Source organism: Bos grunniens, chromosome X, assembly GCF_055505025.1.
Source record: "Bos grunniens cultivar Pamir isolate PY7600 chromosome X, Bosgru_T2T1.0, whole genome shotgun sequence".
Taxonomy (NCBI): Eukaryota; Metazoa; Chordata; class Mammalia; order Artiodactyla; family Bovidae; genus Bos; species Bos grunniens.
The window spans coordinates 52,421,752-52,441,176 of NC_141194.1; the positions used below are offsets into that span (position 1 = coordinate 52,421,752).

A 19,425-nucleotide genomic window follows, 5' to 3' on the forward strand; every position below is an offset into this window, starting at 1 on the left:
ACCTGAACAGACATTTCTCCAAAGACATACAGATGGCTACCAAACACATGAAGAGATGCTCAACATCACTCATTATTAGAAAACTGCAAATCAAAACCACAATGAGGTATCATCTCACACAGGTCAGAATGGCCATCATCAAAAAGTCTACAAACAATAAATACTGGAGATGGTGTGGAGAAAAGGGAACCTCCTTCCACCGTTGGTGGGAATGTAAAGTGGTACAGCCATGTGGAGAGGAGAACAGAGTGGAGATTCCTTAAAAAACTGGGAACAGAACTGCCACACGACCCAGCAATCCCCCTGCTGGGCATACCACCCTGAGGAAACCAGAAGTGAAACAGACACATGTACCCCAATGTTCACAGCAGCACTATTTACAATAGCTAGGACAGGGAAGGAACCTAGATGTCCAAGGGCAGATGAATGGATAAGGAAGTTGTGGTACATACACACAATGGAACATTACTCAGCTATAAAAAGTAACACATTTTAATCAGTGCTAATGAGGTGGATGAACCTGGCGCCTGTTATACAGACAGAAGTACATCAGAAGGAGAAAGACAAATACTTATATTAATGCTTATATATGGAATTTAGAAAGAAGGTAGCAACGATTGTACATGCAGGGAAGCAAAGGAGACAGAGACGTACAGAACACTTTTCAACTCGGCAAAAGAAGGTTAGGGTGGAATGATTTGAGAGAATAGCAGTGAAACCTATACATTACCATATGTAAAACAGATGACCAGGGCAACTTCGATGCATGAAGCAGGGTACCCAAAGCCGGTGCTCCGGGATAACCCAGAGGGATAGGGTGGGGAGGGTGGTGGGATGGGGGTTCAGGAGGGGAGGACACATGTATACCTGTGGCCGATTCGTGTTGATATATGGCAAAACCTATCACACTATCGTATAGTAATTATTCTCCAATTGAAATGAATTGATGATTAAAAAAATAAAACAGAAGCCCCCTGCCAATGCAACGGGGCAGGCGTTCGGTCCCTAGTCCAGGAAGACTCCACGTGCCGCAGGGCAACTAAGACTGTGTGTCACAACCACTGAACCCACCTGCTCCGACTACGGAAGCCCCCGAGCCTAGAGTCCATGCTCTGCAACAAGAGAAGTCTCTGAGATGAGAAGCACATGCACCGCCACTAGAGAGTAGTGCTCCTCCTCCACAACTAGAGAAAGCCCTCGTGCAGCAACAAAGACACAGTGCAGTCAACAATGAATAAATAAAGAAGAAGAAAGAAAACCGGGCCAAGCTTACTGTATGTTCATTTGAAAAATCCAATGGTAGATACAGAAGCAGGTGCATCTCTCTATATCCTTTGAATGATCATATCTTGGGTGAAGCTAACAAAAATTACATCACAGGCTATGTTAAAACTTTAGATCAGCTTCCCAGGCACTGCTCTTTTCTAGAGAGCTACTTTTCTCAGAGAACTGTTACCTAGGAACTTTAGTCACCGGAACTGAGGCCTCCACCACATTTCAGGGCAGAAAGCAAAAGACATTTGGAAGACACGGTTCAAATCCTATGAGTTTATGAGTTGCCTGTGACCACAGGCTAGGATGACCACACATCCCAGAAAGAGTCTCTTCACATTTCAGTAACTGAAACCTGTATTTCAACCACTCAGTTCAGTTCCTTTAGGCCACTGCTGTGCCCTTAAACAAACACTTGGTGTGAAATACTTGGAAAATGCCCTTAATCCCATTCACTCCCAACCTTTTTTTTAACATGTCACAAGGAGTCTCTCACAATGATATTTCCTCACCTAGAAAGCCAATTCTCAGATTAACAAAAGAATTCATACACACACCTTGTGAAGAAATACTGAGATTTTAGAAAGTGACTCCCAACTAGCCCATGGTTCATCACTCTTTTCTCTCTCCTCCCTCCATCCACTCTGAGAAATGAATATTTGGCCATGCTGTCTGATTTGCCCACCAAGTTGCTCATACCACACACAGGATGTTGTTACAAGTGAGGCTACACACAAGGCATTGACACCAGCCAGCCCTACTGAAGTCGGCTACCTGGGAGCAGGGAGGTGGCCGGGGCAATAAATTCATCATCTCATTTCCTTCATCACCCTACCCCATTTCATTCCCTGCAATCACTTGGCCCAAACGAATACAGATCTCGCACCAAATCGCTGCATAAGTCACCACTGCCTCAAGTTTCCTTCGTCATCTCACGTGGCTTCTGAGGCCAGGGAACAGATTTTACTTGAGATGAGTAAAGCTAGAGAGACAGCCCATTGGCCAGAGATTCTGTTTGGGAGGTGATGTCTCTCGGTGTACTCTTTACGACCCCATGGACCAAGGCCCGCCAGGCTCCTCTGTCCAGGGGATTCTCCAAGCGAGGATACTGGAGTGGGTTGCCATGCCCTCCTCCAGGGAAACTTCCCAACCCAGGAATTGAACCCAGGTGTCCTAATTCCCCTGCATTGCAGACAGATTGTGTACCACTGAGCCCCCAGGGAAGCCCATGACGAACCTAGACAGCATATTAAAAAGCAGAGACATCACTTTGGTGACACAGGTCTGCAGAGTCAAAACTATGGTTTTTCCAATAGTCGTGTACTGATGTGTGAGTTGCATCATTAAGAAGACTGAGTGATGCTTTCGAATTGTGGTGCTACAGAGATGACCCTTTAGAATCCCTCGGACCGTAAGGAGAACAACCCGGCCAATCCTAAAGGAAATAAACTCTGAATACTCACTGGAAGGACTGATGCTGAAGCTGCAAAACTTTGGCCACCTGATGCGAATAGCTGACTCATTGGAAAACACCCTAATGCTGGAAAAGATAGAAGGCAGGAGGAGAAAGGAGGAGACAGAGGGTGAGATGGTTAGATAGCATCGCCAACACAATGGACATTACTTTGTTCAAACTCAGGGAGATAGTGTAGGACAGAGGAGCCTGGCATGCTGCAGTCCATGGGCTCATTAATAGTTGGACACGACTGAGTGACTGAACCACCACCACCACCACCCTACCTTTGAGCTTCCCTAAGGTGCCACAGCCCCACTCTCAGCAGGGCTAAGGAGCTTTCTGTGTCTGTCAGTGGTAAAGGCTGAGACTCAATGTCTTCACACTCTCAGCACCCCCTGCTTAGGGTTGATGGCGGGTCCTTAGAACGCTCATCACTCCCTCCCCGAGCTCAGACCAGGGCACCTTCTCACAACAGTAATGGAGCACCCTACCCTGGTACAGAATTGGGAGTTGGAGCTGTTTACCCCTCAATGTGTTTTCTCCCTTTACATTCACTTCCACATTTCTTCCTTGAGTCACTGAATCCAACTCCACTCATCCCCAACGGGTTCCTGTAACAAGCTGCACCTGCATCTCTAGCCCATCTCTAGCACCACATGCACAGGGTGGGTGCATGTACCCTCTGCGCTATGTATCTTCTTTCTCCTTTCTCTCTGGAATCTGTCGATTCCCAGAAATCATAAAAAAGGCTCCAGACCGCCCACAAAGGGGGTGGTGCTGCAGGGGTGGCTGTGACTCTCATCCACAGCCTGGGTCAAAGCAGGACTGTGTTATAAGCACTGCAAGCTGCCCCACTGCATCATGGGAGCCAAAAGAGCAAAGGTCTGAAAGTCCTAACACAGACATTTCTGTACATAGAACACCAGTGTCTTCCTTGGGACCTGTGAGCTATTGTTTGGTTTGGGCCTATAGCATCAGTGATCTTTTTCACAATGCTTGCAGGCTTAGCCAGCCTTCCATCCGGAACTCTCTACTCCCCACAGCTCCCCCACCTACTGTACCAAAGATATTACTTCTGACTTCAGTGTGCCGATTCGGTTTTCACCGGGCAGGGATACCCACACAACTTTTTTATGCTGAAACCTCAAGATACCTGAGGAGATCAAGTTTTCAGAAAGTGCATTTTTCAATCATAATAGAAAAACTGCCTATGTAACAATGAAGATACAACACATTAAAATACTAATAAAATGTTCTTTGGAAATTATCTAGAATGTCACACTTAAGAGGAAAAAACTTAGTAGTGGTCTATTGCCTTCCAGGTTTTGTTCTCTACATTTAAGAAAATTAACAGATGGGGGAGGTAATATCTTCATGATATTGTATCTGTGGTTCTATCTGTTTATCACTGTGGTTATGCTACTTTCCATAATGATGAGGGTGCTGCACTAGTGTTGGTCAGAGGATACACTGTTTAGACCTCGGTATGGACCAGGAATTGTTCTCTGTAATGTGTGCATGATGACATGACACCTCATGGTCTTTCATTCACCTAGGAGACACTGGGTTCAATCCATACATAGATACATCGTAATGTTTCATGCGGATGGAGAGGTTGATCTGCCTTTTGATCCTGAGTACACCAGACACTGCACTGTATTCCAGATTGGGGGTCAGATACCACACCTGGCTGTTTCTCTCTGGCCTGGGCACCAATCTGACTCAGCTCTTGCCAGCTAGGTGACTTTGTGCAGATTCATTCATCTATTAACATCTATGTGTCTCTGCTCCTCAGCTGCCGAAAGGGATGGTAGCACTAAACATGCTTCCCTCACAGTGTTGCTGCTGCTGCTGCTGCTAAGTCGCTTCAGTCGTGTCCGACTCTGCGCAACCCCAGAGACGGCAGCCCACAAGGCTCCCCCGTCCCTGGGATTCTCCAGGCAATAGTACTGGAGTGGGTTGCCATTGCCTTCTCTGCACAGTGTTGCTATGAGTAATCAAAGACTTCATTACGCGTATACGTACAGAGAGCTAAGCACGGTCCAGAGGGGAGCTCTTCTTGTGTCTCTTCACTTCTGTTTCCGCTTGTACTAGTAGCCCCCTGTCCCTGCCCCCACGCTTTCACCTCCCCCACCTCTGCTCTCTCTCCCCTGTGCCCCTGTCCTCAGACTCTCCCTCCCAAAACACAGCTGAACATCTCCTCACGATTTACGCCAGAAAATACCCATACCATCACCCTTGGATTAAACAATCACGAATATTAGCAGAAAAGATAAGAAACACAATAAACGGGCAATGCTAAAACTACACAAGAAATAAGGCATTACTGATGAAAGTCTGACTCCTAATATTTTCATATCTTCATCAGAGTCAGATTTTCAGAATTTGATATATGAGAATTAGACTTGATAAAACAATGGCAGAAAAGGCAATGCAACGTGGTTCCTTAAATAAGACCTAACAAAATGGGGCACACGGTGTGTTCACGGGTTGAGAAATTCAATATAATTAGGATGTGAGTAGTCCACATACAGATCCATCAATTTCATACAATTCCAGTCAGAAATTCCAGCAGGACTTTTTTGTACATATAGACTAACTGATGATAAAATTTCTGTGGTAAGGCAAATGAACTAGAATAGCCAAATGATTCTGAAAAACAATGTTGGAAGATTAACACTAACCTGAAATTTATTTTGCACCTTCAAACCAAGAGTTGTAAGCAACTAGGTTTATATGAAGAGTGAATGGATATAGAAAATGTGGTGACACCGGTCAGAACGGCCACCATCAAAAAGTCTACAAACAACAAATGCTGGATAGGGTGTGGAGGAAGGGGAACGCTCTCACTCAGTTGATGGGAATGCAAAATGCTATAGCCACTGCGGAGAACAGTGTGGGATTCCTTTAAAATCTGGGACTAGAACTGCCATGTGACCCAGCAATCCCACTGCTGGGCAGACACCCCGAGGAAACCAGAAGTGAAACAGACACATGTACCCCAACGTTCACTGCAGCACTGTTTACAATAGCTAGGACATGGAAGCAACCTGGATGTCCATTGGCAGATGAACGGATAAGGAAGTTGTGGTACATATACAATGGAATATTACTCAAGTATAAAAAGGAACACACTTGAGTCAGTTCTAATGAGGTGGATGAACCTGGAGCCTGTTATACAGAGTGAAGTAAGTCAGAAAAAGAGAAATACTGTATATTAACGCATATATATGGAATTTAGAAAGACGGTACCAATGACCCTACATGCAGGGCAGCAAAGGAGACATAGACGTAAAGAAAAGACTCGGACTCAGTGGGAGGAGTGGGTGGGATGATTTGAGAGAATAGCATTGGAACATGTACATCACCATATGTAAAACAGATGACCAGTGTTAAGTTCCATGCATGACGCAGGGCACCCAAAGCCGGGACTCTGGGACAACCCCAAGGGATAGGGTAGGGAGGGAGGTGGGAGGGGGGTTCAGGATGGGGGGACACGTGAATCCCTATGGCTGATTCACGTTGATGTATGACAAACACATCACAGTATTGTAAAGTAATTCCCCTCCAAATAAAAGAAACTAATTTTAAAAGGGAAATGTGGCGATATATACAATGGAATATTATTCAGTCAGAAAGAAGAAAATTCTGCCTTTTGCAACAACATGAATGGACTTCAAAGGCTTTATGCTAAGTGAAAAAGGTGAAAGAGAGAAAGACATATATTGTATGTTCTCACGTATTCGCAGAATCTAAAAAAGTCAAACTTACAGAAATAAGAGTTTAGAATGGTGGTTTCCGGGCCCTGGGGAAAATGTTGAATACAGGGTACGAACTTACAGGTATGAGATGAATAAGTTATGTGGATCCAATGTATAGCATGGTGAGTATAATTAACAAAACTGTATAATACAGTGAAAGCTAAGAGGGTAGATCTGAGATGTTATTTCCTCAACGTTTTTTTAAAAGGATTATGTGAGGGGATAGAGAGCCAACCCTGCCATGGTAATCGTTTTGCCAAATATGTGTGTATCAAATCATCACATTGGCATCTTAAACTTACAGGTTATATGTCAATAATACCTCAAAAAAGGTGGAAAAAATAAGAGAGTTCTGCGTGTTTCTGGCGGGACAGCCCTCAAGCTATATTCTGTGGCCCTCTGACATCTCCCCATCATTCTTGAACTTTCCCTTATTACTGACATGACAAGGTGAACCAGGCTCATTTATCCTTTCCTTCCTCAGCCTGGGAACCCATCATTTAGTGGAGAAAGGTGTTCAGAAGCTAGGATCTGGGGACTGGTGTAATTAGTGCCATTGGAATGTTGCTGTTTCCAGTAACTTGGGAATACATGTGTGTACACAATCACACACACAAACACGTAGACACACATCTATAGTTATATATCAGTCTAGCCACATATGCACACCTATCGAATATAAGAAGTTTGCACGGAGACCTTTAATTCCAGTAGAATTCCTCAGAATTTGTTCTAGCTCACTTCCTTTCCATATTGGAAATTCCCTTTTCCAAAAATGAGACGTGGTTCTCAGTATTCTTATGTATTTGCCGAGTTGATGAATGCCAGTGCATATAAGTGATCCTTCCTCCACAAAAAGGTCCTCCTCACAATCTATGCAGAACCATCCCTGGCCCTTGACTTCCACACCTCACTCAAGCTTGAATCCATGAAGCAGTTAGCCTCCTTCCAACCTAACCCCCAGGGATATCCTTCTTTCCACCTTGGGCTCTGACTCTCCAGGCAGGGATGCCCCTTTACACATACACATGCCTTGCCTGGCAACACCTAATGGCTTTAGGACTGACTTGCTCAGGCACAAAAAAGGGAAGGGAAAGAAAGGGTAGGGACAGGAAAAGGTGAATATGTCCTAATACAGTCAGCCAATCAACGTGAACTGGGCCAAACCCAAGCAATGTGATGAAGCCCGCTGTGTTGTTTTTTTTTTTTTTTCCCCCTCATTGTCCTCCAACTTCCCTTCCTGCCTCTGTCCTTTGCCCCAGTTCCTTTTTCTTCTTAAGTCCTGCCCCCCATCAAGAGTACCAATGTTATGAGGCATGATTCCCACATTATAACTGATCTCTGCTGCTTGGCTGACATTCAGCGTGACATCCCTGCAGCTGGGACACTCAAACTCTCTCTCTCTCTCTCATGATGGACCAGAAGACTTCACTCCTAATTTCAGGGAAAGGGATAGGTAGGAGAGACGGTACAGGCCACATGTTGGAGCCTTCAGTCCTTCATCTGGAAATGCGGATGATCACAAATTGTGGGAGAAACAGAGACAGCAGCAACCAGACCCCTTTCAATGAGTGCTACATGCCAAACCCAGTGCATCACAGGACTGCTTGACATTCAGGAGCAGGCCAAGTAGATTTCCATGCCAGGACAGTTGCATTTGCTGTTCCTTCTGCCTGGAATGCTCTTCCCTTAGATAACCCCATGGCCTGCTCCCTCACTTCCTCCAGATCTCTGCTTACTTGCCATCTTTCAGGGAGACTTTCCCTCATTACCTTGAATAAAATAATAACCTCATACCTACATATACCCTTTCCCCTGATCTAGCATTATCTTTCTTCACAGCACCTGCCACCCTTGATTTATTTACCAGTTCTGTCCTGTCCCAAACTCCTCCAATAGTGCTCAGGTATATGGCAGGTGCTCAGAAAACATTTACTGAAGTATAGTCTGAAGCCAGGCCCTTTGCACACAACGCTAACACGCACAGGTACCCTGCAAGACGTGCACCGGTACCCTGCAAGACGCGCACTGGCCCCCCTGTATTAATTATGATACATACTGAGATTCCAGGAGACAACTGATACGCTCAACACACAGTCAGCATGTGAGGTTCAAGGCCTCGTAATCATGTCTGCCAGCTTCCAAACCCTCAGTTCCTGGACAGAGACTTCACAGCCAAGAACATCAGAGGTTTTATTTCTGACACAAAGACTCCAAGCAGCTCACATAGATACCCAGAGACACCAAAAAGAGCTCACTGAATCTCTGCACAGAGAGCACATAACTCGTCTCAGACCCTCAAACACAACTGAGACCATAACCCTACACACTGTGACAAAGACCCTCCAAACAGACCAAAGTCTTCAAGACGGAAACAAATGAAAACTGCACAGATTCTTCACATCATGGAGACTGACTCGCAAACCACTCGACACTTCCCGATCTAATACAAAAACCCTAAACAGAAAGACAGAACTTTTAATAACTCGAGAACATCATATAACCTTTAGATAAAGTCCCCAGACACATGGAAACCCTGCACCCTGTGCACAGATCCCCAAGCAGCTGATAGTTTACACCTTTAGACAAACCGATCCTTAAAGCAGCTCAGAGACATCACAACTTAGGGCCCAGAATCAAAATCTCAGAGCTCTCACAATCTCAGGTGCACACGCCTACACAGAGATCTCACACCCAGGGACCGAAATGCCAGAAAGCTCCAAAAATGCACACACCGGAATACAGGCACATGCATCCTAGGGGCTCACAAAATCCACTCAGATCAAATATCCCACCACGCACAACTCCGCCCAAAGGCTCAAGGAGATCAAATGTACCCGAACAGCACCTGTGTTGTCACACGTGGCGATACACAAGCCCAAGCTCCCTGACACAGGTGACCTCCGGGGAGAGACAGCAAACTCAGAGACCTCTCCCTGGACATGAATTGCATGCATTTCTGCGAATAACCGTGCGCTGCCACACGATCCAGACTGAGCGAGAGCTGAACAAGACTGAAACGCTGTCACCGTGCACAGCCAGCGACTGCGCCAAACCTAGCCACTAACCAGGGTAGCTATTCGACCCCTTCCGGAAAAGCAAAAAAACTCGCAGAACAATTGTATGCTCTAAAAAGCCGCACAGGGCAACAGGCCTCTGGCCCTCAGCTTTGGCTCTGCGGTCCCAATGCCTGTAACAGCCAGCCAGCCAATTGGAACTGGGCAGGAGACGAAGCACGGCGGATGTCGCGGGACTTCCGGCGATCACGCGGTGACCAATCAATGCCCAGAACGCTTCCGTGTTGCTATAACCCAAACTGGCAGCCCATCTCGCTCCATAGCCATCCCCCCTCGGATGTATCCATGTAGAAACGAAGGGGTCGAATAGGAAATGAGACGAAGACAGTTGAAGCTTAATACCGGTGTCCACTCGGACTAAAATGCAGCGGGAAGACGGAATGGAGCGAATGGGGATGGACCCAGTGATGCCACGAATGCCTCCGCTAGGAACTCTGGTCGATGCCTGACGCGGTGTAAAAGTACTCTCTTTGTTGTCATACGCCCCCTCGAATGGTACCTTCCAGAGTGGGTGGTCTTTCCGCTACCCCTTCGTGGTAAATCCCAGGGCAGAACAGTTTCATCTCGCGCGCCCCTTGGTGGTGAGACTGGGGAACAGCCGATGTGGATGCTGGTGGACAATTAGCAGATGATCCTCCAAGGGTGGAAAGGCAAAATTAGGATGAAAACCCCACAGATTGCTGCAATCTTGGACTCAGAAAAATGTCTTCATAAATTGAAGATTACTTCTCTGTAGTGGCCACTATCGTAACAGGAAGCATTGAAAGCATTTTCTCTGTGCTGGGCATTGTGCTTGTTTGTGCTTTCCTGTTTAATACAGAATAGGTCTCAATGAGGAAAGCGAGCCACAGTCCCCCAGCGGGCAGGGGAGAGAAAACTTCGGACTGGGATCTGAAGGTCTGGAGTGGGGAAGGCCTCTGTCGTTGACTGCGAGTAATGCGTGAGAAGGACAATAGGACTTTCCATTCTGTTAGGAAACGGTCAAACACGAGGGGACCCAAGGACTCCGTGTAGGTGAGATAAAGACAATGGCTTTGTCACCATCTTGTCATCCCTGAATATGTGCCTAGCAGAATCTTCAGCCTGTTTAGCTATGCCTCTCTCAACAAGTTTAAATTTGCTTTTTCATTCTGACATTCATTCATCCTCTCTACGGTTTCTGTCAAGCACAGCTATGTGTGTTAGAAAAGAGAAAATCAACTTTGGATTCATGGAACTTACATTGTGTTGGGGTCATACAGCCCCCAAAGATAAGTAATTTATCAGGTGTTCATAAATGCTGTGGTTAACATTAAACCGGGATAGTGAAATAGAGAAAGGGGATGATATCTAGAAAGAGTGGCCAGGGAAGTTCCTTCTAAGATTGTGACATTTGTGCAAAAGCCTAGAGGAGATGCCTGTCTGGGAGAAAATATCCCAGACAGAATTAAGGCCACTGGAAAAACTAGGCAGTGGAACTCAGTGTAGTGTGTATAAAAAGAATGAGGAGGGCTATGTGACTGTCACAGCATGATGGAGGGAGAGCCAGGAGATCCGATGAGAGCAGTGATGAGGGGCCGGTCCCCTAGGGCCTTCTGGCCATAGCGGGGACCTTGACTTGAGCCACAGGAGGGTTCTTACCAGAGAAGCCCCCAGGGTTCTTTCAGAGGCCCAGATCACCCAATGCTTGTTGCGGAGCTCTAGATTCATCCCAGGAAAACCACAGACCCTCTGCAGCTGAACATGCCTTTCCTGGAATCCCCTACACTCAAGGGGAATCCCTCCTACTGCTCCCAGTGAACAACCATGTCAATTGATGATACCCTCAAGAGAGACAGAGGAAGGACCCTCACGGTATGAGTGAGGTCACGGTCAGTCTCATAAAGGCAAAGAGGGAGGATGTAACAGGCACAGAGATGGCAGGCAGAAAGACAAAGATGGAACATTGGACAGGGACAGAGAGACTATTTCTGGCAGCAAAGGATCCCCAATTAGCACCCACATGTGGGCCCCCAGCCCTGCTACTGGATGATGTACCTATCTCTAGAGGAGAAAAGAAACTTCTCCCCCTGCCCCCGCCCCTCACCCCCCCACCAGGGACTGTTTCTAGAAAATGACTCAGTTGCCCATGGGCTGGGTCTTAATTATGCTCTCTTGGCACACATCAGGGTCCTCTGCCCTGATCAAGACATGGAGATGTTCCAGTCATGGGGAGGCTCATGCTGTACACAGGGTCCCTCACAACCTGTCCAACCCTGTCTGCCCTCCTGCTGACCTCAGTGCCAAGGAGTGCTTTAATGGGGGAAAGAGAGGCATAGATCTGTGCATTTGTGGTGGAGCCTCATGCAAATTGGTGAATGTGAGGTTTCTCCCCACCTGCTTGGAGGCTCAGCTCTGTATTTTCCACCACCATGTCCCCAGGGAATGTGCAGATTACATTCCATACATCAGGTAAGAAGCTGGGTGTGTGAAGGGGAGACACAGAGACATATCCTGACAGTGAGACAGTCACAGGGTCCTTGGGGCCCTGTACCAACGCCTCCCTCCCCCACTACCTGGCCAGGGTTCTGCTGAGTCTTCCCTGCCTCCTTCAAGGAGCCCAAGCCTGCATCCAGTTCCTCCTGTCCTCATTAGCCGCGACCTTCCGTCTGCACTGGGCCTTGGACTCCCATCTGCAAATGGTGGCCTCTTTGTCGTGGGTTGGGCAGATTGTCTGAGTGAGCGAGTGTACACAGTGTTTTCACAGGGCCCCTATCAAGGGTGGTAGTCATGTCAGGAAGTACTGTTCTTATCAGTATTGTTACCGCGGGCTGTGTACTGCACATGACTTTCCCTCCCTGAGGATGGGGCCACAAGCTTTTATCTCTGTAGGGAGGCATGGTAGAAATCGTAGCGAATGTGATATCACAGGTCTACTTCTAAAACCCATCAGAGTGGGTTCCGTCCAGCCTTCCTCTTAAGACTACTCTCATATGCGGATCCATGAGCAGCTCAGAGACCAACCCTCTGGACAAAACCCTCCCAAAATAGTTCAGAGACTTCATGCCTGGGACAGAAATCCATGAACAGTTCAGAGAGCACTCATCCTGGAGAGCAACACAAAACAGCTCAAATACGTCACACCTGAGGACACAGACCCTAACCATCTTAGACAATTCCAACTCTCAGTTCAGTTCAGTCATTCAGTCGTGTCCGGCTCTTTGAGAGCCTGTGGACTGCAGCATGCCAGACCTCCCTGTCCATCGCCGACTCCCGGAATTTACTCAAACTCACGTCCATTGAGTCGGTGATGCCATCCAACCATCTCATCCGCTGTCATCCCCTTCTCCTCCTGCCTTCAATCTTCCCCAGCATCAGGGTCTTTTCAAATGAGTCAGTTCTTCGCATCAGGTGGCCAAAGTATTGGAGTTCCAGTTTCAGCATTTGTCCTTCCAATGAATATTCAGGACTGATTTCCTTTAGGATGGACTAGTTGGATCTCCTTGCAGTCAAAGGGACTCTCAAGAGTCTTCTCCAACACCACAGTTCAAAAGCATCAAGTCTTCAGTGCTCAGCTTTCTTTATAGTCCAACTTTCACATCCATACATGACTACTGGGAAAAACATAGCCTTGACTAGATAGACCTTCGTTGGCAAAGTAATGTCTCTGCTTTTTAAGATGCTGTCTAGGTTGGTCCTAGTTTTTCTTCCAAGGAGCAAGCGTCTTTTAATTTCATGGCTGCAGTGACCATCTGCAGTGATTTTGGAGCCCCCCCAAAATAAAGTCTGTCACTGTTTCCACTGTTTCCCCATCTATTTGCCATGAAGTGATGGAAGCAGATACCATGATCTTAGTTTTCTGAATGTTGAGTTTTAAGCCCACTTTTTCACTCTCCTCTTTCACTTTCTTCAAGGGACTCTTTAGTTCTTCATTTTCTGCCATAAGGGTGGTATCCTCTGCATATCTGAGGTTATTGATATTTATCCTGGCAATCTTGATTCCAGCTTGTGCTTCATCCAGCCCAGCCTTTCTTTTGGTGTACTCTGCATGTAAGTTAAATAAGCACGGTGACCATATACAACCTTGAGTTACCCCTTTTCCTATTTGGAACCAGTCTTTTGTTCCTTGTCCAGTTCTGGTTGTTGCCTCCTGACCTGCATACAGATTTCTCAAGAGGCAGGTCAGGTGATCTGGTATTCCCATCTCTTTCAGAGTTTTCCAGAGTTTCTTGTGGTCCACACAGTCAAAGGCTTTGGCATAGTCAATAAAGCAGAAGGAGATGTTTTTCTGGAACTCTTTTCCTTTTTCTATGATCCAGAGTATGTTGGCAATTTGATCTCTGGTTCCTCTGCCTTTTTTAAATCCAGCTTGAACATCTGGTCTCAGGTAAATTCAGATCCTGAAGACAAACAGCATTACTCACAGCCAGTTGTACAAGTGTTAAGTTGTAACCACTGTGGTTGCTGACCTAAAGTGCATTGTGAAGGAATTTAGGGTGAAAAACAGTGTGAGGCACACTGTGCTTTGGACAAGTTGGCCTTTATTTATTTACAGATACCTCAGGAAAAGGTTCGGTGACCCTAGAGTCTTGCATCTTCCACACACAGAAAAGCATGAAAATAATGAACTTGTGACATCTGATCTCTGTGTTTCACAGTAATCTTTTACCAGTATGCACGCTTGACTGCATGTACTTCCTAGGGAAAAATCATACTGACTTCTCTGCTACCTCCTCCAAGCATTTTCCTCAGAGCTAACGGAGGAGCTGTGTCCTGGGTTGTAGTTCCCAACAGACTCCAAATCCAACTTAAACTCATAACTCTCCTGTTGTATGCTTTTCTTTTCTTTTTTAAAATTTATTTATTTATTTTGCTGTTGACTGGTTTTTCTTAAAGTCCATAAATAATAGAGTAATGCATACCCAAAATGTTACAGACATTGTTTATTTAGTGAAACTCTGAAAACTGTTTTGTTGTTTTCTGCTTTGCTCTACTTTCCAATTTTTCTTTAATGAGTATGGAGTTCTTTCATATTTTTTTTCTTTTGCAAGAATTTATTTTATTTATTTATTTTTTTACTTTACAATATTGTATGGGCTTTTGCCATACATCAACATGAATCCTCCACGGGTGTACATGTGTTCCCCATCCTGAAGCCCCTTTCCACCTCCCTCCCCATCCCATCCCTCTGGGTCATCCCAGTGCACCAGCCCCGAGCATCCTGTATCATGCATCGAACCTGGACTGGCAATTTGTTTCACATATGATATTATACATGTTTCAGTGCCATTCTCCCAAATCATCCCACCCTCGCCCTCTCCCATAGAGTCCAAAAGACTATTCTATACACCTGTGTCTCTTTTGCTGTCTCGTATACAGGGTTATCGTTACCATCTTACTAAACTCCATATATATGCGTTTGTATACTGTATTGGTGTTCTCCTTTCTGGCTTACTTCACTCTGTATAATAGGCTCCAGTTTCATCTACCTCATTAGAACTGATTCAAATATATTCTTTTTAATGGCTGAGTAATACTCCATTGTGTATATGTACCATGGCTTTCTTATCCATTCGTCTGCTGATGGACATCTAGGTTGCTTCCATGTCCTGGCTATTATAAACAGTGCTGCGATGAACATTGGGATACACGTGTCTCTTTCAGGTCTGCTTTCCTCGGTGTGCATGCCCAGCAGTGGGATTGCTGGGTCGTATGGCATTTCTATTTCCAGTTTTTTAAGGAATCTCCACACTGTTCTGCATAGTGGCTGTAAGAGTTTGCATTCCCACCAACAGAGTAAGAGGGTTCCCTTTTCTCCACACCCTGTCCAGCATTTATTTCATGTAGACTTTTGGATAGCAAACATTGTGACTGGCGTGAAATGGTACTTCATTGTGGTTTTGATTTTGTATGGTTTTAAGTAGACACTACTCTAGCAAACAGCTCTCCTTTAGCTCGGAGGCTTCACCCCCCTCCCCCAGAGCCTACAGCCTGCACCCTGGGACACAGAGCCCCACATCTTTACTTCTGGGCTGCTTTGTTGGCATTTGCACTGAGTCTCTCTTCAGTCCACCCGATGGCAGCGAGGCCTCCAGTCCTGCAGTCCCTGCAGTCTGCATTCATCAGCATATCATCCTGAGGAAGGCAGATTCATCCCAGGGGTGGGGATTGCCTGAGAGCTGAGGGGTTCTGAAATTGATTTCCCATGTCTGGGTCCTCAGAATAGACTTAACCCACCCTGGCCACCTCTGGTCGTGGCGACTTTGTATCCTTCCCCATGGAAGGTTCAGAGGGAATCCTAGATTCACAGAACGAGTCCCAGGGACCTGGTCCTCTCTGTCATGTCTCAGCACACACTGTGGGCCACTGACTTCTGGAGATAGGAGAGGTCTTCCCCTCACTGTGCCTATGACAGCTCCCTTACATCCCTCTAATCAGCTGTCATTTTCCAGAGTCCCTCGCCTGGTGACAGCTGCCACAAATCCTCTCTATCCCCAAATCCCCACCCTCTCCCCTCACCTTCCACCAGGCCTCCCTCCCACTCCAGGAGCCTCTTTAGCCCCTCTCCTAGCCCTGCTCACAGTGCCTCAGGTACATCCTCATCCCATTTGTGGCCTCTCACCCAGCACCTGCACTGCTTCAGACGATCCCCTGAGGACCTTGCCTGGTCCCTGCATTCTGCAGGACACCTCTCTCCTGCCCACACACAGGTGTCTGTCTTAAAGTCCTGGTGAGGGCTGAACTGAAAATCTCTCCAGGATCCAGAGAAAATCCAGACCCAGACCAGGCGTCCAAGGCACTTTCCTCAGGGCTGGGGGGAAAGGGAGGGGGTCTCTGAGAGAAAGAGCTGGGCTCAAGGTCCTGCAGGGGTGACAGGGTTTTCTTCAAGTGAGATGGCACCTTAGAAGTGCTTAGGGCACTGCAACTCAGATGATTGATTGCCTAGAACTCAGAGATGCCCCCACGGATGCCAGCTGACTCCTAGAGTGACCTCACTAAAGCAGCCACTGACTGGGGAAGCGTCTCCAGCCTGTTTAATGGGGAGGGAACACTCCTGAAGACTGGGTTCCACTGGTCCTCCAGTGCTCAGGCCCAAGACCCCCAATGTGAACTCTTGCCCATCATCCTCAGCACCTACCTGTGTGAGCCCTGGTCTGATCTGGGGTCTCTGTCCCTGTACCCCGTGAGAGCCTGAGCCTGTGTTTTCCACATGGGCTCCCCAGAGTGGTCTAGGATTCCATGCCTCCCAAGCTCCACAACGAATCGCTGCTGCTTGTGTATTCAAATCTGCAGTGGGTGGGCATGGCCAAAATGGGGCTGGAGCATCCTCCTGGACATTTGAGAAAGGGGACTCCCCTCAGTCCAGGTTTGAGGCCTGGGTCGCAGGGTAGCAATCTCCCCATCTGTGTCAAAGGCTGCAGTTGGTCACCCTGGGCAGTGGGGGACATTTTGTCCTTCCATAGGCAGTACTTGCATTGATACCAAATGGAACCCTCTCCCCTGTAGTGCCTTCTGCTTCCTGTGGTTGTGCTTCCCATGTCTGCGGGCACAATGGAGTGTTCCAGTCTCACACCTCACCCTCCAACACCCCCAGGAGGTGAGACCCCTTGGGGAGCCATTTTGCACTCAGGCTTGTTGGTATTGGCTGGGACCCGACTATTTGCATGTCTAACCGTGGTGTGATCACTCACCTAGAGCCAGATATCCTGGAATGTGAAGTCAAGTGGGCCTTAGAAAGCATCACGATGAACAAAGCTAGTGGAGGTGATGGAATTCCAGTTGAGCTATTTCATATCCTGAAAGATGATGCTGTGAAAGTCCTGCACTCAATATGCCGGCAAATTTGGAAAACTCAGCAGTGGCCACAGAATGGGAAAAGGTCAGTTTTCATTCCAATCCCAAAGCAAGGCAATGCCAAGGAATGCTCAAACTACTGCACAATTGCACTCATCTCACACACTAGTAAAGTAATGCTGAAAATTCTCCAAGCCAGGCTTCAACAATATGTGAACCGTGAACTTCCAGATGTTCAAGCTGGTTTTAGAAAAGGCAGAGGAACCAGAGATCAAATTGCCAACATCCACTGGATCATCGAAAAAGCAAGAGAATTCCATAAAACCGTCTATTTCTGCTTTATTGACTATGCCAAAGCCTTTGACTGTGTGGGGTATGGATGTGAGAGTTGGACTGTGAAGAAAGCTGAGCGCCGAAGAATTGATCCTTTTGAACTGTGGTGTTCGAGAAGACTCTTGAGAGTCCCTTGAACTGCAAGCAGATGCAACCACTCCATTCTAAATGAGATCAGGCCTGGGATTTCTTTGGAAGAAATGATGCTAAAGCTGAAACTGTAGTACTTTGGCCACCTCATGCGAAAAGTTGACTCATTGGAAAACACTCTGATGCTGGGAGGGATTGGGGGCAGGAGGAGAAGGGGACGACAGAGGATGAGATGGCTGGATGGCATCACCGACTCCATGGACGTGCGTCTGAGTGAACTCCAGGAGTTGGTGATGGACAGGGAGGCCTGGCGTGCTGTGATTCATGGGGTTGCAAAGAGTCAGACACGACTGAGTGACTGAACTGAACTGACTGAACCGTGCTCAGCCTCCCTCCTACACACCTGGTGAACTCCATGATGAGCAAAGTTCTAAGCATCCTGTTCACTGCAGCAGAGTGTCTGCTCCAAGAATGATGTGACGGAGTAGTAAACAAGCTTTACTTCTCCTGCTTTACTGATGGACATCAGCTTTACAATGGACAGCATTTGGGAAGCATCTATGAAAGTGAAAAATCCTTACAAAATCTTTGTCCTTGTTGATTTAATATTAAGAATCAAATAATTTAATATACCACATCAGTAGAATAAGGGAGAAAAACCGCATTATCATCTCAGTAGCTACCTAAAAAGCACTGGACCAAATTCAGCATGCGTTCAGGATACAAAGACTCAAAGTAGAAGTAGAAGGCAATATTTTCAATCTGATATAAAACATCTATGAAAACCCCACAGCTATCATCGTACTTAATAATAAAAGGCAGAAGTAGTTCCCCTGAAAATCAGGAACAATAGAAGGATGTCATCTCTTACCACTTCTATTCCACATTGTCCTGGAGGTTCTGGACAGGGTAATTAAGGAAGGCAAAGAAATAAAATGAATCTACATTGGAAAGAAGTAAAACTATTCTATTGGCAGATGATGTAATCTTTTGTGGGAGCTCTCAATGACCTTTTATATATTCCAGAGACACAGAGTCTGCCTGGTTGATCGTGTGCATATCATCTGCAGCTTGTACAGCTGGTGGGAGGGTTTTGGGTCTTCTTCCTTAGTCACACTGCCCCTGGGTTACACTTTGGGTTTTATTTCCACCTCTGCATATGGGTCGTCCACTGGGGTTTGCTCCTGAGGCTGCTCTGGAGGACTTGGGTTTGCCCCTGTGAGGGCCAGGTGTGGAGGTGGTGCAGCTGCTTGAGTGTCAGGGGTTCTGGTAATATCAGATACTCAGGGGAGTTGGCAGCTATAATTCCTCAGCAGGAATTATAGTGCTGTAGAAGGGTATGGCAACCAGTATTGGCCAATACGCTCCAGTATTCTTGCCTGGAGAACCCCTCTCCCTGACAGAGAAGCCTGGCAAGCCACAGTCCACAGGGTCGAAGAGAGTCGGACACTGTCAAAGTGACCCTGCATGCTTAGACATAAGACTTTTTTTTGCCTGTGGCAGCTCTGCCCCAGCGGGGGTTTAGCGTGAACGTTGCACAGCAGCTTGGCTTGTGGGGACCCTGGCGGTGCCAAGTGTGCAGCGACACGGATTGCCTCTGCCGCAGGAGTTATGGCCCTATGGGAGCCCTTTTTTCAAGCCTCCTGTAGCTGGCAATCAGAAGGCCTCTTTGACCAATCTTTCT

At 46.8% G+C, this 19,425-nt stretch overlaps 1 long non-coding RNA gene across 2 annotated transcripts; it reads left to right on the forward strand.

The window, feature by feature from the left end:
• The first annotated feature begins 9,759 nt into the window (after window positions 1–9,759).
• LOC147340355 (uncharacterized) lies at window positions 9,760–18,706 on the forward strand. 2 transcript variants are annotated; one of them, XR_015159374.1, is made up of 2 exons: window positions 9,760–10,580; window positions 17,220–18,706. It is a non-coding gene; the product is annotated as an uncharacterized LOC147340355 (long non-coding RNA). The 2 variants fall into 2 exon arrangements; XR_015159375.1 differs by having other exon boundaries at window positions 9,776–10,580; window positions 17,031–18,323.
• Window positions 18,707–19,425: the final 719 nt, after the last annotated feature.